Source organism: Macrobrachium nipponense, chromosome 20 (genome assembly GCF_015104395.2).
Source record: "Macrobrachium nipponense isolate FS-2020 chromosome 20, ASM1510439v2, whole genome shotgun sequence".
Lineage (NCBI taxonomy): Eukaryota > Metazoa > Arthropoda > Malacostraca > Decapoda > Palaemonidae > Macrobrachium > Macrobrachium nipponense.
Genome location: NC_061089.1, coordinates 52,931,164 through 52,944,558, shown reverse-complemented (window position 1 = coordinate 52,944,558; position 13,395 = coordinate 52,931,164).

Below are 13,395 nucleotides of genomic sequence, written 5' to 3'. Positions count from 1 at the left end.
ATTATTTTTTTTTTTGTGAGAGACAAGTTTTCTTCGCGGATCGCTTCCTTGAGAATGCTCTCTGGATCAGATCTTTGCATTTCGTATATGCAACGTTGATTTCCTCATCGGAGAAGGGCATCACTGACAGATTTGTATAGCGGACTCGACGTCGGAAACGGTTTCGATTGGTATTGTAGATAAAAAGACAATTGTTCGCGAAGTACGGAACTTGTGTGTGGGGGCACAGGCACCGGTAGGTGCCAGGGGTCACTTGCGCAAAAACGGTTTTTTTGGAGGTTGGTGGGTGACATTTTTTTGCGGTAAGGGAGGGGTCAAGCACTAAAACCACATACACTGCATTCTTTTTTACCACTTCACAGGACCAATAGGCCTCCGAGTAGCTGTGATTTTTTGAAAGATTTTTCTAAGGCACTGATTGGAGCAGAGAGAATATTAGAAATATCTGCCGTTTGCACAACACTCTCCGGCTTACACGCCGGGTATTACGTGGAGACCACTATTAACACATTGCTTACTATAAGAGGTATAATCACCCAAGGGCGAAAAACCCTTCTTTTTCTGTGAAGAAACGCGAGAGAGACCTCGAGAGAGACCCCCCTCCACACGTCCGCACCCCACACACTGTAAATAAATACGAAGTGGATATTGAACATATTCCACTTCCTCATACCCAACATTGTCCGTCAGATGAAGCCCAAGATTTTGGAACTACCAATGGCATTTATATTATAATGTCTGACTTAATATTTTTGTATTTGTTGAAAATATACAATATTTTACAGTACATGCAGAATTCTATCAAAGTTAATTTACAACCAGCGATGCAGTTTTTTCGCATAACATTGGCTTTTAGCAGTGTTAACATTAGCAGTTCTGATTTTTTTTGCATTTATTTTTTAATGGTTAGAATGAGGAAAATTTAATGGTTAGAATGTGTATTTTCCGATGTATAATTATTTTCGTGACGTAAAAAAAACTACGTGACTAGCTTAAAGTATTTTTGACGAAGAAAAATAAAAGATTTTAATAAAATTAATCTCCATAATAAGAAATGTTTTATAACTATTTGGTAATTCTTAGTCTGTTCCACCAGCAAGTTATCAAATTTAAGTACTTTCACTAAAAGGGAAGTCCAAGGTTTCGTTTGATATGTAAATCTAAGCGGCGCTAGGTCTAGAAGTGGTTTAAAAATCAAAATTAAATTTGACCCACCTGAATAAAAACTTAGTCCCTCAACTTCATAACTTTCAAATTCCTCTTCAGACTCCGCTCTCGTTTGTTTGTTTGTCTGTTAAAAATAGTCATTATTACATAGACTGTATTCTACGTAGCAAGACGTCACCCAAACAGTTTTTAACCAATGATGATTATCCACATTTTACTTGGGACTAGCATTTTAACAAAACTAGGATCATGTGACTTGAATACCCAATCAGGTGACAGTAATACTAGGAAACTAACACTTTTCACGGTAATCTTCAGAAGCACTCCGCACTGGATATTAAAATAAATAATCACCTACATGGAAAGAGCATGTGAAAAGCAATATAAAAAGTATAGCCATTATGAGAGATTGAATGGGGTGGAATTAAATGAGCTTGATAAGTTTTTACCTCGAATTTTTCCTAAGTCGGGAGAGGTGTTTCCTCTACGGTAATGTTTACATTTAATGAGCCCTCTAACTTACTTTCTTACGCAAGGAAAAGCAGTTCCAGTCACTCATTATTGGCTGAGAGATGTGACATCGTTATGACGTAATGGGTTTCATAACCAATTACGAACGACTTTAGTCGAAAACTAACTTTCACTAGCATTTCAGCGGAGTAATAAAGTTACCTGTCCAGTGTCCACTGGTATCCTTGTTTGACTGAATACTCGAATAATGAAGCAAAAACCGGCATTTTGTCTTCCTGTAGCTATGGCAGAGGCAGTGGCTGGCCCTTCTGGCATTATTAATGACAGACCTTCGATTTCCTACTGATTGTTTGCAGTGCAATGTGGGTTACGGTGAATTTTTATCAATTATTTCTCTAGTGGTGGTTAAGAAGTTGTGATTGAATATGCTCAAAGACACAATTTAATTCTAAAGCAAAAAAAACTGCGAGTGTTGTGGAGCTATTTGTTGGATAGACTACAACAGGAATGCCTTTAGGTGTGATCGCTCTGTAGTGACGAAAGGACGTCGGCGTAAGCGATGCGACACCCAAATCCATCCGCCACGGTAAGTAGCCCTACTGTAACCCCTGTGGCTAGCACGCGCAGCGCAACATTACCTCTTGCCAGTAAATGCTGTACTTGCCAAGAATCTTTAAATATGCGGATAAGGCGCAAAGCGCCGTTCCGCCACGGCCTTACTGACAGCACACACAAATCGATCGTCGTGGATATGTAGTCGCAACCTACTTTGTTTGTTGTTTTGGTATCGCCCCCATATTGGTTTTGGTGTTCTTCCGCCGATTTCGGTCGGCGGTCGAGTGGGCCCGCGAATCTGTAGGTGCTCCCAATTATTATTATTGCTGCAAAGAACTCCTTTCTGGTATTTCCCCACCCAAAACTCCCGATTCCCAGCTGGGGGCCCCCAAGCTTGTTGGGTGGAAAAGGGGGTTAAAATAACATTTCCTCAAGAAAACAAGATGACATTCACTGAAAAAACACCATTAAATGAAGTTTTGTTAATTCTTTTAGAAACTGGTGATGCGGCTTGCTTCTGAAGAATTACCCTTTTCACACAATTTCCACCTCTAATTTTTCAGTCTTTTGAGAGCCATGGAGGCATGTGAACCTTCAATTTCTGGTGCGGTTTCTCATTTACCATCTACTTCGACTTCAATTTGTGGATTTTCTCCCAATTTCTTGTTTCAATTATTTAAATTATAAAGATTTTGTTTTGCACTATTGTGGTAACATCGAAAGAATAAAGTACTGCCAAGATCACGGTGTTATTAAAAGTGAAAGTGACACTTATTTGCCCCACCTGTGGTTCTAAGTGCCGACTTGGTATTAACAAAAAAGCATTATTTTGGTGTGGCAGAATGCATGTTGTATTGAAAAACAAGTGAAAAAAACGGGTAGTTTTAAGTGTCCATTTTTAAGGGAACTTGGTTTGAAAAGTCTCATTTAGCTATAAAATGTAATTTGCTACTTGTATATAATTATATTGGTGTTAAATTTAGTTATAAATTTGTTGAAAATGAATTAAAAATTTCTCAAAACTATAAATGATTGGTGCTCATTCATTCGTGAGGTGGTGCATTGGGTATTTAGTTGGAATGGTAAGATTGGTAGCCCAGGCAAAACTGTTGAAATCGATGAGAGCAAATTTGGAAGGCGAAAATATAATGTAGGCAGAGTAGTGACAGGCCAGTGGGTGTTTGGGGGGATTTGCAGGGAGAATAGAGATTTCTTTGCTGTTCCTTTAGAAAATAGGGACAAAGTGACACTTTTTAACAGTGATAAGGGATTATATAGAGCCCGGCACTACCATCATTCCCGACTGTTGGAAGGCATACGATTGCCTAAATTGGGAGGGATTTCTTCATTTTAAGAGTCAACCACTCCTTGAACTTTGTGGACCCGCACACTGGAGCTCATACTAATACTATTGAGAGGCGGTGGCGTGATTTGAAGAATGTTGCCTAAATACGGTCGTCGAAAGGATCAGTTTGGTGGATACTTTGCTCTTGCCTATTTTAAATTGCATTTTAAAGTATTGAATCATAGGCTCCATGTATCCTTAAAGATGGCAGCTCACCTTTACCCTCCAACCTAAGTACACAACAGGTTTAGGCTCTTTTACTTAATATGGCTGTGTAAGGGGGGGCCGCAGGGGGAGCGAAGCCTCCCCCACCCCTGCCAGGTAAGGATAAGACTGCTAGGTTAGGTTAGGTGGCTTGATAGGTTAGCTGGTGGCCTTGTTTATTGCTACTTCTACATGTACCATTATTCATGTGTTAAAACAATTCTTTAATTCATTCCCCATCCAAAAACCCTGGTTTCCCACTGGGGTCCCCCAAGATTGGAAAGGTTAACAAATAGGGTAAAAATACCGTTCCTCTTCAAAAAAAAAGTCACCCTTAGATAAAGCACTAAGTAATTCAAAAGAAAAAAAAAGAAAAATTGAGTGGCGGAGCTATTGTATAGAATACCCTTTATTTCCACAATAAAAAATTATAAAAGCATAGTTTTGAATTTCATTCCTGTGCTGTGGCCTGTGGTTGGAAAAGCCATGGAGGCTTGCCAGATGTCACCAGAAAGTCACACTAGTAGACGAAATTCCTCAAAATGGCAACCCTGTTTAAAATCTTTATTTTCAGAAGTGCAATGTTTTTACATTCTCTAATACATGTTCCATCACTTTACAGTCTGCTCTGTTTACAGGCCGGCCCTTTTGTACCCTACGGCCCCACTGGTGGGCGTCCGACCATGCTTGTATTGTGCTTACATTTGCACCGCAATTTACGGTGCTGGCTTAACGTCCGTAAGCCCGTGTCCTGTTTAGCAGCTGTTCAAGGTCATTTCACTGCGATGATGCCCACAATCCACATACGTGGGCATACGCAGTCATGATACATGAATGTGACCCCAGCATTATGGGCCGGGCAAAAGGTGTTGCGCAGCCTGGCCAACTAAACTGTAATCTACCCAGATTATATTTTCATCTATAAATACTGTCATAATGCCAAAATGTTGACTGTGTATAGTTTTGGCGTTTGTGTGCCAGTCTTAAAATCCAACGGCCTTAACATTGAGGCAAGACAAAGAACTAATTGTTGTAAAGGTAAATTTATTTTATATTTGCAAAGTAACACCTTCCACAAGTTTAAGAAGGGAGACTGGATCCTGTTGGAGGGTGGCCCCCTACCGGTACCCTTAGGTAGGTTCGATTATTTCCTAACCATATTCATTTATGATAGTGTATCAAGTTTAATGAAGGTAGACCAACACACCCCTCTCATCCTCACTCAGGAAAAGATCTACTCTGGTCTAGGTTAGATGTGATTAAGTTAGGTCCCAACCAAAACTTTATCTTCAATGCCTGGTACCATAGATTATGCCAAGTACTTTATTCTAATTTCATTTGTTTTTTCTCCCCCTGCCCCTAAAACTCTTACCCACTTTGGTCTTCAATAATTGTAGGGAATAAGGTGGGGATTGCTAGTAGGATATCTAAGGGAAAATTTAAAAATTTTAACTACAGGAAAATATTTGAACTCCGAAAAATTATAATGGTTATAAAGTAAGGTTTTGCTGGACTAATTGCAAAATAAAAATCTGTAGATCTATATTACTATTCTGCGGTGGCCTAGACTCTGGCAGTTGCTGTTTTTCTATGCAGTTTTACCTCCTGAACAAGAATTTTAATTAATATTTATTTGGACGACTGTAACCCGCAAGGGCCTGTACTAAACATGGCGAAATACATTTGACGCCCCCAATTCCTGGTGGCTTTCGTATTTGCGGGGACGAACGATGAGGTCATGCGGAATGCTTATATAGAAATACCAAAATATCTTAAGATGTATGTTGACTAGACTTCTGCAAAGATGAGGTTTTAGCAAATAATTGATAAGGCTTTACAATGTCATACTGAAGCATCATTTACCAGTGTGAAGTAGAGGCTGCTGTGGATTATGGTGATTCTGAGGCCATCTACGTTTCATTGTTAAGTTTTCAGTATAAAGCTAAAAAACTTGCTGGTTAATGTTATTTTAGTAGTCTATAAAGAGATTTAATCAAATTTATCGTAACTTTTGGGCAATTCTAGTGAACTCCTCACGAATACGACAGCCATTAGAGATTGGGCTGTCAGATGTATTTCGCCGTATTTAGTACTGGCCCCGGGAGGGTTAATTACAGTCTACCCCTCAAAAAATAAAGGTACTCTTAAGCAACCCAAATACTATTGGAAACTGTAATTTCCAAAGAAATTCCCGACGCAGTTATTACCTAGATCTACCCTTTTTTGAACTGCATTTGTAACTTTGTTTAGAGAGACTTGACCTTAACAAATAGGTAGAGTATTAACCTCGTCCATAGCTTGTAAACACCATTTTTTAATATTTTTAAAGATTATTTGTCTAAAGTTTGATTTACATGGCAGGGTTAAAACTTTTTAGATCTGTAAAAACTTAATGATAAAGTTGTTTCCATACACAGGTTTCAAGTAGAAGAAAACCAATAACTAGTATATTGCTCTAACACCAATGATAAAAAATATGTAAAAGAAATGGTGTAAAACAAATGGTTGTCTAATCGGTAACGATCTTTCCCCCCTCCCTACCCCAAAAAGGACAACATAGTATTTGTGGGATGCCTAATCTAAACTGTGTGGTTGCCAGTCCTAAACTAAACTGAAGATTTGCCAGTATTATTTATAACCTTACAACTTTTGGAGGTGAGGCTCTACTTGGCCAAATTTCATAGTTGGCACACTGCATGTCTTAAGTTTGGGAATATGGGCACATCATTTTCTGTTTGATAGGCTGTTGGCTGTTTATAAACAACAGGGACAACAATACTTTCCTTAGGATTTTTAAGTATGGGTATTGTATGTTGCTAGCCAGTAGATGGATTATACTAGAACCCATCAGCATTTCATCCCGTTCGCACATTGCTTATCTTTAGTTAGGGGAAGTGAAAGTTATTAGTCATTTCCTTGAGCTTGTTTGGTTGTGTTGAGTTTAATAAAAGATGAGGTCGAGAACATTTCAAATACCATCAATAGCATTATCTAGCTGCCTTCCAGTCAGGTCGACAATGTCCAACAGTTTTGTGTAGTTTTCAGGAAAAGTTCCCAAAAGGCTTAGTCAAATATTCCAGTACATGTATTAACGGGTCGGTTATTATATTTAACTTTGCATCTGAACACCCATCCTTCAAATGAGTCTAGGCGGAGCTAAATGTCAGTTGGGGACAAGTGGGAGAGGTCAGAAAATATGAGGGATCCCGACTTAAAAGATTATGAAGCTATAATGTCAGGGTTAAAGCAGTTTCTGCAAAGTCTTTATTGGAGTTTAATTTGTCATCAAGGTACTTGAAAAGTCCTTGTGACTTTTGTTTCATTCTAATAAAACCAATTTGTAATTCTATATTTTCATGAATGTTCATTATTGCGCTTGAGTTTGGATTCCGTGATTACGATGTATTTTTCACTCTACTGCGTGTAATAGGTACAACATAGTTACTGATACATGTTATAGGTACAACAGTTACTAATACGTGTAATAGGTACATCATAGTTACTAATACGTGTAATAGGTGCAACATAGTTACTGAGCAGGTTTATAGTGTAAGTTCTGAAAAATACATTCAAATTTGCTTGTTTTCTTAACTACAATCATTCTCGAAAATAACTGCAAAACTTGACTTATGCATAATTTTAATTTAATATTGTAAAATTTCCCAAGTTTAATAAAATATGCAAGTGAGACAATATGTACACTGTACTAAAGCCAAATTTTTATAACGATGCATTTGCAGGTGCACGTAGATTGCTTCCAACAATGAAATGGGAACCCAAAGATGCAGTGACATTATTTGAATATAATCTACAAATTGTAACCTATTATGTCAAGCCATTATAACTCGAAATCAGGTAAGTAGATAATTAAATGCTAGTAATATTTTGAAACATTTGTACTATATAATTTTAGCTGTAAAGTTCAAGACTAAATTGTTTTTATTACACTGTACTTTTACGGGTGGTAGGAGTGTAATGCTGAACCCCACCAACTGATCAGTGTACTGTAAAATATATTTCAATTTTTTTAGTAATAAGCAATGAATAATTTTTCAAGATCCGTTGCAAAGCAACTAACCCGTGTAATATTGTAACTTGGGCTTATATTTTACCAATTAACAAATCTTACCAGTTTAAATGCTGAGATTGTTATATATGGTAAATGGTTCAAATTCTTCTGACTACTGATTTTGGCATATGTAATGAGCATTATTTCTGACCTCTAATCAAATCAAAATGACGGCCGTTTTTAAAGATGGCCGCCAAAATAACCACCTGAAGTTGATGTTTTGCTTAGAAATATTTGTAGTTTTCTGAATTGCATGATCTAAGTGTGGATTCCTATGTTTTTAAGCCTGCTGATGTATTTTCTCCAGTTTATTACATGGTTAAGACACTGTGTTAAAGGAGTGATTGTCGGTCACTACCAAGGCACATTGGTGACTTCACTGCTGTGAAACTGAGCACGGGGTTCAGTGTCAACTAAGTAGGAAATTTGTTGGCATCATACTGCAACAACCTACTAGTATCCCAAATGCTGCCTAATCAACCCCAAATTAGTTAGGCAGCCGCACCTGAATGAACAGGACGTGCCAGCGTGGGAAAGCCAAACCAAGGATAACAGGGTTTCAGTTATCTGGATGGTGTACAGATCGCACGGGACTTACGACACTTGAATGAACAATCAGACTAGGTGTATGGCACAGGGCATTAACCTAGTTGTATCCCATACAGGAAAGTGCCTATTGCATATTACAGGACATAAGAGGCCTATTATACTATTACATGTACAGGGTGGTAAAAGGATAAACCCTTGACCTTGAATGTCATCATAATCATGGATGCGAACTGGACCAAGTGTTGCCTATGTCAGGAGGTAAAGAAATAAGATCTAAAATCTCCCCAGGCCAATCCTGCCAGAAGAGAGGATGATGGATATACAAACCTGGCAAAGAATATTCCTGTTTCACTCACTCAATGGGTTACCAATCAAGCTAGACCCTGCAAGATGAAGGTTCTGGGATAGAGGAAACTGAGAAGAAAAAAGGCACTATCATGAGAGTTGCAGGCTTCTGTTCAACAACACAGTTACACTGAGCTGAAAAAGAGCAAGTCATGTAGGTACTAGTGATGAGGGCAGTAGACATAAGGTACCATGAAAGCTCCAAGAAACTAAAACAAAAGAATGCTGCTTCTGCGAAACTGAAGGAGAGGAGCTTAGAGAAGCAATGACAATGCAAGTGAATAGGAGAATAAATGAATGTGCCAAAACACACTGTGATACAAAACTTCTCGCCAAGCTAAGTGCAGGAGATGTCGTAGCCCAAGAAGTGAAATATCACCCTGGCTGTTTGGTGGCATTGTACAACCAAGAACGGACTTACCTAAAGGTGAGGGAGCAAGAAAAAGCACAGGAACACTGGAAGGATTCATATCAAATTGCTTTCTCTGAACTAGTCTCTTACACCTGCAAGATGAAAATGCCAGTGAGAGGCCACTGATTTTCAAGCTTGCTGATTTGACCAAACTTTACCAGCAGAGGCTGGAACAGCTTGGTGTTGACACTCCTGATGTTCATCCTACTAGACTAGAGGATCAGCTGCTTTTGCACATTCCACAGCTGCAAGCTTATCGCTAAGGACAAGAAATTCTGTTAGCTGTTGAATCTGATGTAGCTTCAATCCTATTAGATGCATCCCATTAGGGTGAAGCGATCCATCTAGCTAAAGGCGCTGGGATAATAAGACATGCTCCGTCAGAAGTCGAATTTCAGCAGCTATTTTCATGACACTTAGAACAGGCTGTGCTACCATCACTGCTTCAGTTTGTATGCATGATCGAACATGGTGCATACATAAAGTCCAAACTCCATCATGGAGCGTAGAAATCAGACTTTGCTACATTACAACTTCTACAGTACAACTGCTTCACCAAATACAAGGAAGGAACGGATGTCCACAGGCATTCCAACGACTGGGAGCCACATTTTGCAGTCTACATGGGCCTGCAAGTGTTTGCCAAGATGAGGAAGAGAGAAATAATTGAAATGCTCCATGAGAATGGGCTCTGCATATCATATGAGTCTTGGAAATCTCAGCACAGTTGGGAGAAGCAGTTGTTGCACAGTATGTGGAAGATGGAGTAATCTGTCCCCCAGTCTTGAGAAAGAATTTGTTCACTACTGGAGCAGTTGATAACATAATCATAATCTGACTGTGACCACAGCTGAAACATCTTTACAATGTACAAATGTGTCCATTTTCCAGCATCCAAACACAGGAAATCCTGGTGATGAACATGAGCCATTCAAAGTAGATGGTCTAAAATGAAGGTTAAAGTTCCAGAGCTTCCAGATGCATACACCAATATTCGACCAGCACACATCACCAAAAACCCTAGTCCTCCTCCAGTTCCCATCCAATCCGTACAAGCACCAGAATCGATCAGGTCACATTTGAAAGAAGAATATTCTTGGTTGGAGGAAGTCTTCCTCACTGAGAATGTGGCTGATGCAGTCAACATCACATCAGCAAGTCGTGCAACTATGAATCATGCCATGGAAAAGGTCTGTGATACAGTGGCTTTTTTTGAACCCACAGCAGACGCCTGTAATTGTTGCTGATCAACCGTTGCATGCTCTGGCGAAACAAATACAATGGAAGTGGCAAGAATATGGAGAGGACAAGTTTGTCATGTTTGGAAGCCTTCTCATAGAAATGGCTTCACTGAGATCGATAGGAACATTATTAAGAGACAGTGGGTGGACCAGGGCCATTGTGGAAGCAGGGGTGGCCGCCTCTGGTACATAGTGTATTACCTGTCTGCATCCAGTGTCGCTAAGACAAGACAAGCACACCAGATTACAGCATGCAGCTTGTACAAACTGATGAAGAAGGCATATCATGATTTCTGCTCTGAAGAGTCTAACACATCAGAAATAACCTCTGAAGATTGGTGTGAAAAACGGAAGAAAGAGTCCACAATTCCAATTCTGGAGTCGGGTGCTGGACATGGAACTCACGATATTCACCCTCATCTACTCATTCAGAGAAGGAGACTTCAACTTGTACTGTGAAGCACTTTCAGAACTGGTGCCTTAATTCTTTGCAAATAAGTGTTAACTTATGTCACTCGAACAACAACATTCAGACGTGGCCAAGGAGTTTCACAATGGTAACTAAATCATCCACAAGTCGAGAAGAGAACTCTGGCATGGTGATTGATCAAGCACACAAGCATAATAATGCAGTGATCAAAGGTGACAGAGGAGCAATTGGGTTGACAGAAGACCCATCAGCACTTCATAGGTGGACCTGAAGTTAGTAGTCTACTAGCTGGATACGAGGCCATGTCTGGTATGAAGGATGCCACATAACAGCAGCAGACACCCCGAGCAGACACAGTGCCCAGAAATCTTTCCCTGAAAATGTGAAATCACTCTGCAGTGATGCAAGGAGATGGGTAACCCATTCCGAGAAGAATCAGCAGACCTGATGGTGTTAGATACAAAGAACATTGCAGACCCAACTCAAGCTGAAATGGTAGCTACACATCACCTATCATTTATGAAAGGGCTAGAGGATGAAGTTGTAAGTCTTTCTATCGTCCAAACGAGCAGGCTGAGGGAATTTCTGAGGAGGAAGTCCTAGAAGATGACAGTCATTTATTCTCGCGACTGTTCATCTCAAGCCAGAAAAGACTGAATTGCAAGAATTCTTCAAGCACGAGAATTAGTCATACCCTGCATCTCTGTGACAGCGGCTAGCTTCAGAAGTCACAGCTGGTTGAATTCTTTAAGTGCAAGTGAATGTCCCAGTGGGAGAACCAAAGGGAGATACAATAATCATTGCCCGCTCAGCACTTATCAATGCCTCCCCTCCATGTACTTCAAAGACATTTAATGACTATGCAAAAGAAGACCTCATCCCAAAGGTGGAATCCTATGATGCTCGGTACAAGCGGGTGGGTGTAGTCTTTGATGTATACAAGAAAGTCTGAAATCAGATATGTGGTCAAAAAGGGGGAAAGGAATCAGAAAAAGGGACAGGAACAAGCAAGACACCAGGAAACTGGCAAAGCTTCCTCCGTGACACCAGCAACAAGACGGACAGTTTCATTTCCTGGCCGAAAAGATGTGTGAAGGAGAAATGACAAGCACAGTCTGTCACAAAAGGAGAGGATGCCATTAGCAACACTGAAGTCAGGATGCTGCATCCCCATGTTGTCACGAAGAAGCTGACAGTCTAATATGTTCATGCTAGGGATGCAACGAGTGATGAGAGCAAGTCTATAATCAAGGCTAATGACACAGATGTGCTGGTCATAGCAAGATCTGTACTGCCATCCTTCCAGAAACTAGGTCTTCAGGAAATGTGGATTGCCTTTGGCCAAGGAGCCCATATGCAAATGGTTCCAGTCCATGGGATAGTTTCTGCAATTGGGCTTGAGAAAGCTAGAAGGATCCCCTATTTTCACGCATTCACTGGATGTGACATTGTCTGTCTTCCGTGAGAAAGGGAAGAAATCTGCATGGGAGACTTAGAATGTATTTGATGATATTACTGAAACATTCATCAATCTCAGCCAGCATCCAACATTGATTCGTGATCTTGACATGCAGAGGCTGGAAAGATTCGTTGTCCTCATGTACGACAGATCAAGCTCAGCCACTGGTGTGGACGAAGCAAGACTAGATCTGTTTGCCCGCAAGCAGAGGCCATACAACTCAATTCCACCAACACAGGCGGCTCTCAGAGAACATGCAAAGCGTACAGCCTACCAGGCTGGGATCATCTGGTGCCAGGCAACCCACTGTAATCCACACATGACCAGTCCAGCTGAATGGGGTTGGACACAGAAAGAAGAAGCATGGCAGATACATTGGACAACACTACCACCAATTGCAGCAAGCTGTCAAGAATTGACTAAGTGCTCCTGTAAGAAGGTTTGCAAAGGAAGATGCAAGTGCTCTCAGGCAGAGCTTCCCTACACATCATTCTGCAGCTGCTTATGTAAATAGTAGTAGATCGAGAAACAGCTAAACGGTATGTATAACTGAAAATGTACTAGCCGGGAAAAAACTTAGTAAAGAAAGACAAACATTTTTGTTGTCGCCTTGAGAAATATGTCTGAGTGCTTTTTAAACAGGAAAATATAGTTCAGCAAGCCTCAAAACATAGGAATCCACACTTAGATCATGCAAATCAGACAACTTCAAAATTAATATTTCTAAATAAAACTCTACTTCGGGTGGCTTATTTTTTGGCGGCCATCTTAAAAATGGCGCATCTTTGATTTTCAATTGGCCAGTCGGGCAGATTTGATTAGTATGACCTTGGAGGACCTTGGTGCCAATTTGCTGCTTGTATCATTTGAATTTGCATTTACATATCAACAAATTTTGTTTCCCGCATATTGGCAAGCATTGTCTGAATATTTTTTCACTGTAGGTGGCTCCTAAAATCGTATTGAATTTTTTTATTCATATGTACTAATTGCTCGCTTTGCCCCTCCCACCCGCTGCCCTCCCTTTTTTTTTATCTGTGGGAAAACACGCTTTGCTCCTATCCCCCTGGGACTCCCATGATGATGATGATGATAGCGTTTTTTTACTATACTGATACTGAACAACAGTCCGGGTGAAATTATCATTG